We start from the raw sequence: 9,673 nt of genomic DNA on the forward strand, positions 1-9,673 counted from the left end.
TAGTGTATTTTGGCAAAGTAATCGATAATATTTATTTTTCATTAAATGTTCACACGCATATTACATGAATAAAATAATAATAAATTTAGTAAATTATAACATAGTAATAAGAATATGGCATTAAGTACTTTATCGTTTACAATAACATGCCTGAATTTCACAATTTTTTCAAGTTACGTAATTTGGTTGTATTATGATACTCAATAGAGATGTGATGTGACTATTTATTTTCGTTAAATGACATCAGCTGATCGAAACTGTTCATGGCGAAATTTCCATAAATAACGTAGTGTGTACTAAAACAACTTTGCTAACTAGTTTCATACCATTAACTGAATCCAACCTTCAAATATGACCACACCTTTCTGTTACACCCAAATTTGAAAAATAAATTAAAATAAAATAAAAAATAAAATAAATTAAAATAAGATTTAATAACATGTCTTATTGTTAGTAACGATTATCAAATAAAAATTTAAAATAACCTAAGGGAAATAATTTAGATAGGTTAAATCAGCTATAACTAGAATTGATATAATTAAGTGGAACTAGTATCTAAATTTATTATAATTACTTTCAGTATTTTGGTGGAGGTCCAAGGCCAACCGGAGTATGTACAGCAAATCAAGTCAAGCCCGGGACTTTACTTTGATTACCTAGGCGGACTTAAAATTAAAAATGGTCAATTAGATGTTTTGATCCCACTTGACATAACACATCTGAAATCTCATATAGTAAATGTAGACTCAGTCCTGAGTACCGCGAGAACCTTATGAAAACAAACAGGAGCGGTAGAGCCTTCAGGATGTTTCAGTGTACTAGAACCATTAACATTCCTGTATCATGACATGAATCGAGAATTCATGTCAATTTCCCATCTGCTCGATAATAGGAGAAGACGCAGTGCTTGGATAAGCGGCATTGGAACCATGTTCAAACAGATATTTGGCACACTTGACGAAGACGATGGTGTTAGATATAATAACGCTATAGAAGAGGTGCAAAATGATCAAAAGAAATTGGCTACATTAATGAAAGAAAACATTTTAGTAACGACCTCTGTAATTTCGTCTTATAATAAAACGATTAATAAAATAAAAATTAATGAAGCTAATTTAAATAAGGCTATTAATGAACTCTCGAGTAACCTTAGAAGCGTCTCGATTAAAACTGATGAATTATTGCTCAAATTTCATGAAACTGATTTTCTAAATAAATTAGAAATGTCTATAATAGTATTGTCATTTCACATTGAGGACATCGTGAATGCTGTGTTATTTAGTAGACAAAACATATTGCACCCTTCGATTGTAAGTCCACAACAACTACATCAGGAACTGGTGGCAAGTCACAGACACTTGCCCGAAAATGTGAAGTTGCCTATTGTTTTAGATTTAAGCTCTATACATTATATTTTAAATATTTCTAGAATTATTTGTTACTTTATTAACAATAAGATTATATTTGTTTTACAAATTCCTCTCGTCTCTGATAAGAATTTCATGTTATTTCATAATATTGCTTTACCGACACCACATAATCAGAGTAACCCAAATTCCTTTAGTTTAATTTTACCAGATTCAAGGTATATAGCAATGACCAAAGACAAACTCCACTATTGTGATTTAAATAGCCTTGACAGCTGTAAAACCACCATAGGAAACAACTTCGTGTGTGACGTCAACAACGTGTACGCGACTGATGCCAAACCTAGTTGTGCAACTGAACTCATGTCTAAAATAATAAGTGAGGAGCTGGCGAACAAAAGCGGACTTGTCCGATTAATGATTTTTTACAGGAGGGGCAAAGTTTTGAAACAAGCAAAAGAAAACTTGGCAGATATCTGATTTTTAGTGCATGCGAGGGTCATTAAAACACGAAAACGTATCCGTTGCATGTTTATCAAAAATCTGAATAGATATTTTTTTTTTTATTTTTTTTTGTCTTGGACAAGTCTGGTTTTGTTCAAAAGTTTGGACAACTCTTGTTTTGGTTGATAAATTGATGGACATGTCCGTATTTGAAATGAAACTCAAATTTTTCATATTAAAAATTTAATCACAAAATTAGACAAAATCTTGCAGATCGGGCTCACAACAATCACATTCCTCGACATTGGAGTCAACATCATCGTCATCGACGTTATTTTCTGCACATGTTTGATGAGATGTAGTAGCTGTTTCATTGGAAATAATGGTTTTAAACCATTCAAGTTCAGGATTTTGTGACCATTAAATAAATAATAAATAAATAAATAAATAACGCACACACTCAACATAGCCCCGCACTAGGGAAACCCTGTGTCGCGGGTGCCATGGACACACACACATAGACAACCACAAATTACACCCAAACTCACGAGAGAAATAAATGTAAGCCATACAAACATTTCTCCCGGCCCGGGAATCGAACCTGGGACCTCTGCGTGGCAGTCCGGCATGGTAACCGTTCGGCCACAGAGGCAGTTAAATTGATCTCCGAACTGTTTGGTCAGGATTTGCTCCACGTCTTTCTTTTTCTGCTGCTTAATCTCATTCACCATTGGAAGTCTTCGAAGAAGGGACGGATGATTCTGTGATGATTTTAGCAAAGACACCACGCTAAGGTCATCTTCAGGGACATTATAAAAATTTGACACTTTTACGCCACAGTGTATATGAGTGAAACTGTTCTCGTCTCGACTTTCATTTCTTCCTCGAAAACCACGTGATCTCTCACGTCCTTTACCTCTGCCACGCCGTTGATGAGTTCTCCCCCTGGATGGCGCGATAGAACCCTGCCTTCCGCTTGATGAATCGTGTGTGTTTCGAGAATCTTTTAAACTTGCTTTTCTTTCTATTATTATTAGTTTTGCGTCCCTGATGTTATCCACCTTTTTGTAATAGCTTTCCAGTTGTTTAAAATCGTAAAGATTCCAGTCTTCAGCTAACTTGTGTACTTTGCCGTGTTTAGTATAAATCTCTTGGTAAGTTTCTGGGTTCAAAATGAATGGTTTTTTTCTTAGATCTTTTTCAACTCTGCCAAACACCCTATCAGCTGGCAAGAAGCTATGACCGCGCACGGGGAATGTTAAAACGATTTTAGCCACATTTGCCGGGGCGTAATTTTTTAGCCAAAACATTAACATATGCACTACGTGAGAGTTTTTGTTTTGCCCTCCGCATCCATCAGCAAAAAGGTGCAAAACTTCAACTCCCAATAAATCGGCAGAATTCAGGTACGTCAAAAGAGCAGACGCTATTTCTGTAGATCCTTTTTTGGCCTGATTTTCTGTCCAAATAAAAAAATGTGGTTCTTTAGTAGGAATGTCTGTAACACAAAAAGCATACAGTCCGATTTGCCTCAAATAAAAAGATTCCTGAATGGGCGTCTTTGGAAGGCACTGTATTTGTTGAAGGTCGAAGCAGATTGTCAAAGAATTTTCTGGGCTTGTTTTAACAAGTTCAAAAAATCTTTTAGCTCTTATTTTGTGAACACGAAGCTGTACTTTTAGTGATTGAAGTTCTTGGGGATCTTTCGATTTTTTGTTTATTTTTCAATACTTCACAAGTGCTGCAGACATCGCATGAAGGAGAAGAGAACCCAATATTAAAATCATTTTCAAAAACTCGTCGAAACATTGTTTCGGTCACTTTAAGATCATCATCAACGGAGGTGTTGTACAATCCCCACAGTTTTCTTATGTTCAACTCGTAAGAAAGATAAGCACGCCTCGATTTTTTTCTATTATAATGTGATTCTTTAGCTGGCAATGCAGCCAGAAACTTTTTCACGCTCTCTTTTTTCTCTAAATTTTGAGCGCTTTTGCGATCGCCGCCTCTGTTGTCATGGGGCGTTTTTCCTTCATATATTTTACTAGCAATGGTATTCACTCTGTGCTTACCAAGACCTAAGGCAGCTAAGAAAAACTTCTTGCACACTTTAACAATACGTTTTGAATCTCTTAAAAAAAAGAAAGTCACAAAGTATTTATTTCTCTGAGGTTTCATAGATGTGGCCCTCGACCGTTCCCTCATGATTGGACATGGTGATATAAATCGCACTAGGTATACATCTTGTTCATTTTTGCTAGTTTTCTCATACAACAACTTGCGGTTATATACAATTTCGTTAATTGTTAAAGTTATACATTTAAATTTCCCCTTTTTATGATCACACACTGATTCAAAGTTCAGAGCAAGAGGGTCATTATCTACGTACCTAAAACAAAATGAATCAGGTTTGAATTGGATAACATAACCTAAACTTCACAGTAATGTAGGTAACCTTTAAAATACTTTGTTTTCTTACTCCTTGAAGCAGCCCGTTCTTTTTTTTTCCTTTTACGAGTTCCGTCATTAATATCAGCTACAGTTGACTCGTTTTCTCCCATTTTCAAAAGCAAAACTTCAATTACAACCTTTTTACAACAAAATTGTAACAGCTGATTTAACTTTTTTATTGAAAATAGTTGCCATAATTAAATAAATGTTCCCATGTAAAAATATTGGTTAAATTAAATGGACAAGTCACAGTTTGTTTAAAAATCCATTAACATTAAAATACTTGTATTATTTTTGTCTGGGTTCGATTGAAAACCGAAACAAAGCTAAATTTTATCTAACTTTAAACAGGACAAGTCCGTTTTTGAATACAAAAGCAAATTTAGAAGTTGTTTTCCGAAGAGAAAAAGCTGGAATTGATTGAAAATATTTCGGCAATGCAAAGATGTTTACTTACTAAGGTATAAAGTACAATAAAAAAGAATACTGATTGTATGGACAAGTCCGCATTTGTTCGCCAGCTCCTCAAGTGAAATTCCAGTGCAGTGTAATACTAAATTTATTAGTGGAAAAGTGGATATTTGGAAACCTATAAATAATAATAAGTGGCTCTTTGTTCAAACGGACCCGAACAAAATATCTATAGACTGTGTTAATTCGAAATTGTACGAAAATAGTATATTGGGGACTGGCGTCATTACCATCCCCAGCGGGGCTGTACCGGGTTTTGTAAAAGTACCATGTTATTATCAAGATACATTACTGTAAATCTAACTTCACCGGTCAAATCACCAGATTTCAACCTTCTCAACGATACGTGCTGTAATTTAGATAAGTTTACTAAAGTAAGCAAAAATGTGCCCCAAATTGAACTGCTTAACATTGATTTAGACGAATTAAAAATGGAAAACAATATCTTAAAAGAGTCAAAAGATTTAGACGTAATTTTAAATAAACCACATATCATTCAGTATGGGACACATTACTCCACCTTAATAATTATAATAACCATTATTTTGATGATATGTTTATTTTATAAAATACTAAAATGTAGATCCTATGGCAACCTTCGTAATCTTCATACATTCCGGAAAAAAAGGTCCTCACCTGCAGAAATTGACATAGACGGACAAGACATTGACTCTGACATCCCTATACCTACCTTACGTGCAAGAATTTAGCAAGAAACTTTCTTCACTCTAGAAGTTTCTTTTCTATGGGGGGAGATGTTATACATAACTCCTGGCAGCTATTATGCTGAACCCAGACGCTGCTGCATCAGCAGCCGTCTTCCCCCCTGAGATCGCTCCGTCGCGATCTCAGTCTGTTTCCTATCTCGATCGGGTGCGGTTGCCTTGGGGTCCTTACCTTTGTGCTACATCGCGATACAATCTGGCTGCGGCAGAGGCATTACATTGGCATTCACCGTAAATAAGATGCATGTTCGCATATTCTTCCGCTGTGTACAGATACGGCATGTCGCGAAACGTGTTAGTTTTGCTAAGTACTAACTAATACAGTTTACACAACACAAATCGAGTCCAGGGAATAAGTCAGAGTCGTCAACACAGATGCAATATCAAGTCCAGGGTAACACAAGCCAAAGTCGTTAGTACAAAAGTTACACGATTACGAGAAGATGCACAGTAAACGAAGGAACGTAGCGTACTAAATGATAATAACCAATGATCAATAATAGAGCATCGGCGTCACTATCCGTCTCGCTCACTCTAATTCATGTCGCACAGCGTCACTATCCACCTCACACTATCACATATGACCATCTCACTTCCACGATGTTAAAGCCAATCTTTGAGCACACAAAAGTATTATTTATCATGGCATGAGTTTTTTCTGAAACGAGCTCCTTTTGCAAAAAATAAGTTATAATATTTTTTATGGAATGACGAGTGGCAAGTATTGTACTATTTTGAAATCTTGATTATATGGGCCATCTTTTAAAATAACTTGCCCAATGTAGTGTAGTACATTTTTTTTAAAATATGAAGTGTCAAAGCTAGCTGATATATTTTTTTTAAACTACGACTCAATGAAACCTATTTTTTTTTTACTAAACTCATAACGTTTATTGTTTGATTTGTGACTGCAATAAATAGCATGGTTATTTATGATGACGTTAAAAAAAATCACTCCAAAATTTGACAATTTGTGATGACAGTACCTAAACATGTGGTCTAGGGTATCGATTTTCAACATTTTCAAAAAAATGCCTATTATCACTTAACTAAGTGACATGGATTTTGTTTTTAATTTTTACCAGAACTGATATAACCTGGCCTCTCGCCCAGTGACCGCTTGATGTTGAGTTTTGGGACACCCTGTATACTTACAAACATAAATCTCAGACATTGTCTTACTCATCTTACACTCTTACACCCATGCTTTTTCTTACACTCTCACTTACACTTTTATATTCATTCTCTCTTTTATACTCTTCTCATAGCAGCAACAATGTATTAAATGGACTAGGAAACTTTTCAAAGGAATGTCAGAAGAAACAAAACAGGTCTAAGAGGTTGTGTGAAACTTTTCAAAACAGAAATCCAGACAAAGCGCCACATTACACTGTGGACATTCGTAAGCAGTCCTCCTTCCTCTACGGCCATTGGCAGTGCACCAAACGCACTGTCGCCGACCTAAGTTACCAGAATGGCGGACTGCTTCGCGTATCTCGGCTGTATGGGAATGCGCCGTATAAAATGCCGCTCTTTTAGGCGTTCTTCAGGAAATTGAGCACTGGATACGCGAGGACGTGGAGAACTTATCTGTGAGTTACTGGATTTCGCCAGCAAAATCGTTGCGTTCTGGATACTAATATTTAGAAGACGTTTCAAAAATTTTCTTGTCCATTTCACATACTATTTTCGTTCGACTAAATAGGGTTCGAGCATTTGATATAAACGATCAACTCCACCCATCCCTTGATTGTAGTCTTCAATTAATTGAAGTTTATACTGGGAAGGTTCTCTAGATGTAGCCTCTTTATGAACTTGGTTCATGTTATGGAATGTAGACATGCAGGTAAGTCGAATACGGTCTTGGAGACTTATAACCATGACATCTCCACACTGTCTGGCTACAAACTGACCTTCTGCAAGAGGAGTCCTCTGGATGACGACAGTCACATGTCTACGAGATGGTCGGAGTGTTCCGACGCAATCTTTTCCTGCGTTTGAGGTACCTCGCAAGCATTGGTGAGTTGAACCAGTTGTCCATGTATAGTACGTGGCCCAAGTTCAAAAGGGGCTGCATAAGCTTCACTACTGTTGAAACGCTCGAGGAAAAGGTGGAGGTGCTCGTCCGGCGTCCTACATTTACAAAAAATGACCGCAAATAGCCACTCGAGGACTCGCACAGTTTAATACCAAACCGAGCTGATTTGTATTTTTATATAAGTTTTTATATATTGCTTGAACCCTACCGGACCCTTCCAAAGTGTCAAAGACTCATCTATACAAATGTCTTGGTGCATCTTGGTGTCTGTAATTTTGTCGAAATTTGGAATTCAACTGTTCAATGACAGGTCCCATGGGGTACAACACGTTGTCGGGGTCATTTGGGTCTTGTGACCCGTTGGCTAGGTGGAAAGCCCGGTTAATATTCCAGTACCTGTTCTCAACAAACATAGCCCTGAATATTTCTGTCCGCAAAATGAACACTTTCGTAAAGCACGACTTAAAGGCCTTTTAATAATGTAACATCATCCAAAATGCGAACAGAATAAGAATTTTATCGACATTCGTGTTGTACTAACTGCGACACAATCGTTCGCTCTGAATCCCCTGGGCATACCGATTCGTTTCTTCTACTATATGGGACAATAAAAAATCGTCCCAGTAGGAGCGAAACGCATCATATGTGTTTCCAACCAAATGGGTAGGCCCAGAGGTTTCAGGGACAAACGTGTCTTTTACACCATTCCACTCATTCATCGTAGACCATACAAATCTTCACTATCAAAAAATTCCTCTACGTCACTTCCATCCTCTTCGAGATCCACATTTGCCCTGCTCCTTGCACGCATTGTTTCCTCTCTCATACTACGTACATGCGTCAATCTTTCGATCTCCTGTCGCAAAGGCGCGGGGAGCTCAAAAAGCTCAACCAAGGGCTCGTTGCGTGACCAGATTGACTCTCCTTCCACTCCTCGTCTCTCACCCCTACTAAAGGTGCCCCGACTGCGTCGTGCTTCTCGCCCGAACCTACCTCCCCTATACAAGCTTCTGGCACGTCCTCTGCCACCTCGTCCTCTACCGCCACGTCCTCTGGTGCCACTGACTTCAGGCACTGGCACATCGCCGGCACCAGACTCCGTAGGGCCACCAGTAGGACTCCTGTAAATTAATAATAAAAGCTACATAAATATACCTTCGGTTTACTGAAAGCTGAAAAGATAAAATAAGTCCGGTCTGATCTTGGGAAAATTTATTGGGAAAAGTTATTCTATTTGCTACTATCTTTGTATTTATAATAATAACATAATTGGTGATGTAATTTCACAAAAAAATGATGAAAATCACGGTAGTAAAACATCGTCATATTCAATAAATAATAAATAAGATAAAACATGTTCAAACTTACATAGGGCTACTAGCCCATGAAACTAACTCGTCGGCTTGCTCCTCTTCCTCGTCGTTATCGCTGGCTCTGTAAAGAAAAGAAAGATATTATAGCATAAGAACATCTGTATGCAAATATTGTAATACAGGGTGTCTGGTGGCAGATTTATGTTTTCAAACTTAAATAAAAAATGAAATATTTGACACATAGTTTTAATATAAACACTAAGGGCTATACTACACGGGCGATTCTTCCGGCGCACATAGGGGTATTGGACCCTAAAATGCGAAAAAAAATTATTTTAAAGTCTTAATTCGTTAATAAGTTCTAACTAATGATGTACATGACATTTTTTTTAGGTAACTTTTTTCTATATATACGACATACATGAGTAAAAAGAAGTTTGAATAAAAAAAAATATGCCAAAAAAATTCACATATACAGGAAGATTTTTTTATCACTATCCAAATTTTTTTTGGGCATTAGGTATCGTTAATAGAACCCATTTCTGAAATAAAATATGTAGGTCATATTTTCACAATAAAATAATTTTCCCGATCCAATAATCAATAAAGCGTGGTAACCATTTCTAGCGTAAATTTCTCTAGTACGCAAGGCGGCAACATCAATGAACACACCTGCGCGCGCGGCGCGGAGACGGGAAGGGCTAGTTGCGGGGGAGGGCGGAGGGGTACCGGGAGCGGCGACAAGTCACGCACAAAGGTCACGCAGTCGCCCACGCATTTCCGCCCGGCGGCGAAAGCGTGTTATCTCGTGCGAATTGCGATACATAGCGCAGCCCCCGCGATGTACTCAAACCGCGAATATTA

General features: G+C 37.4%; 1 pseudogene; it reads left to right on the forward strand.

Moving 5' to 3' along the window:
• Positions 1 to 580: 580 nt before the first annotated feature.
• On the forward strand, positions 581 to 5,619 carry LOC113237732 (annotated as a pseudogene).
• The last annotated feature ends 4,054 nt before the right edge of the window (positions 5,620 to 9,673 follow it).

The sequence above is a fragment of the Hyposmocoma kahamanoa genome, unplaced genomic scaffold (assembly GCF_003589595.1).
Source record: "Hyposmocoma kahamanoa isolate Upper Pololo Valley unplaced genomic scaffold, ASM358959v1 93882, whole genome shotgun sequence".
NCBI classification, from domain to species: domain Eukaryota; kingdom Metazoa; phylum Arthropoda; class Insecta; order Lepidoptera; family Cosmopterigidae; genus Hyposmocoma; species Hyposmocoma kahamanoa.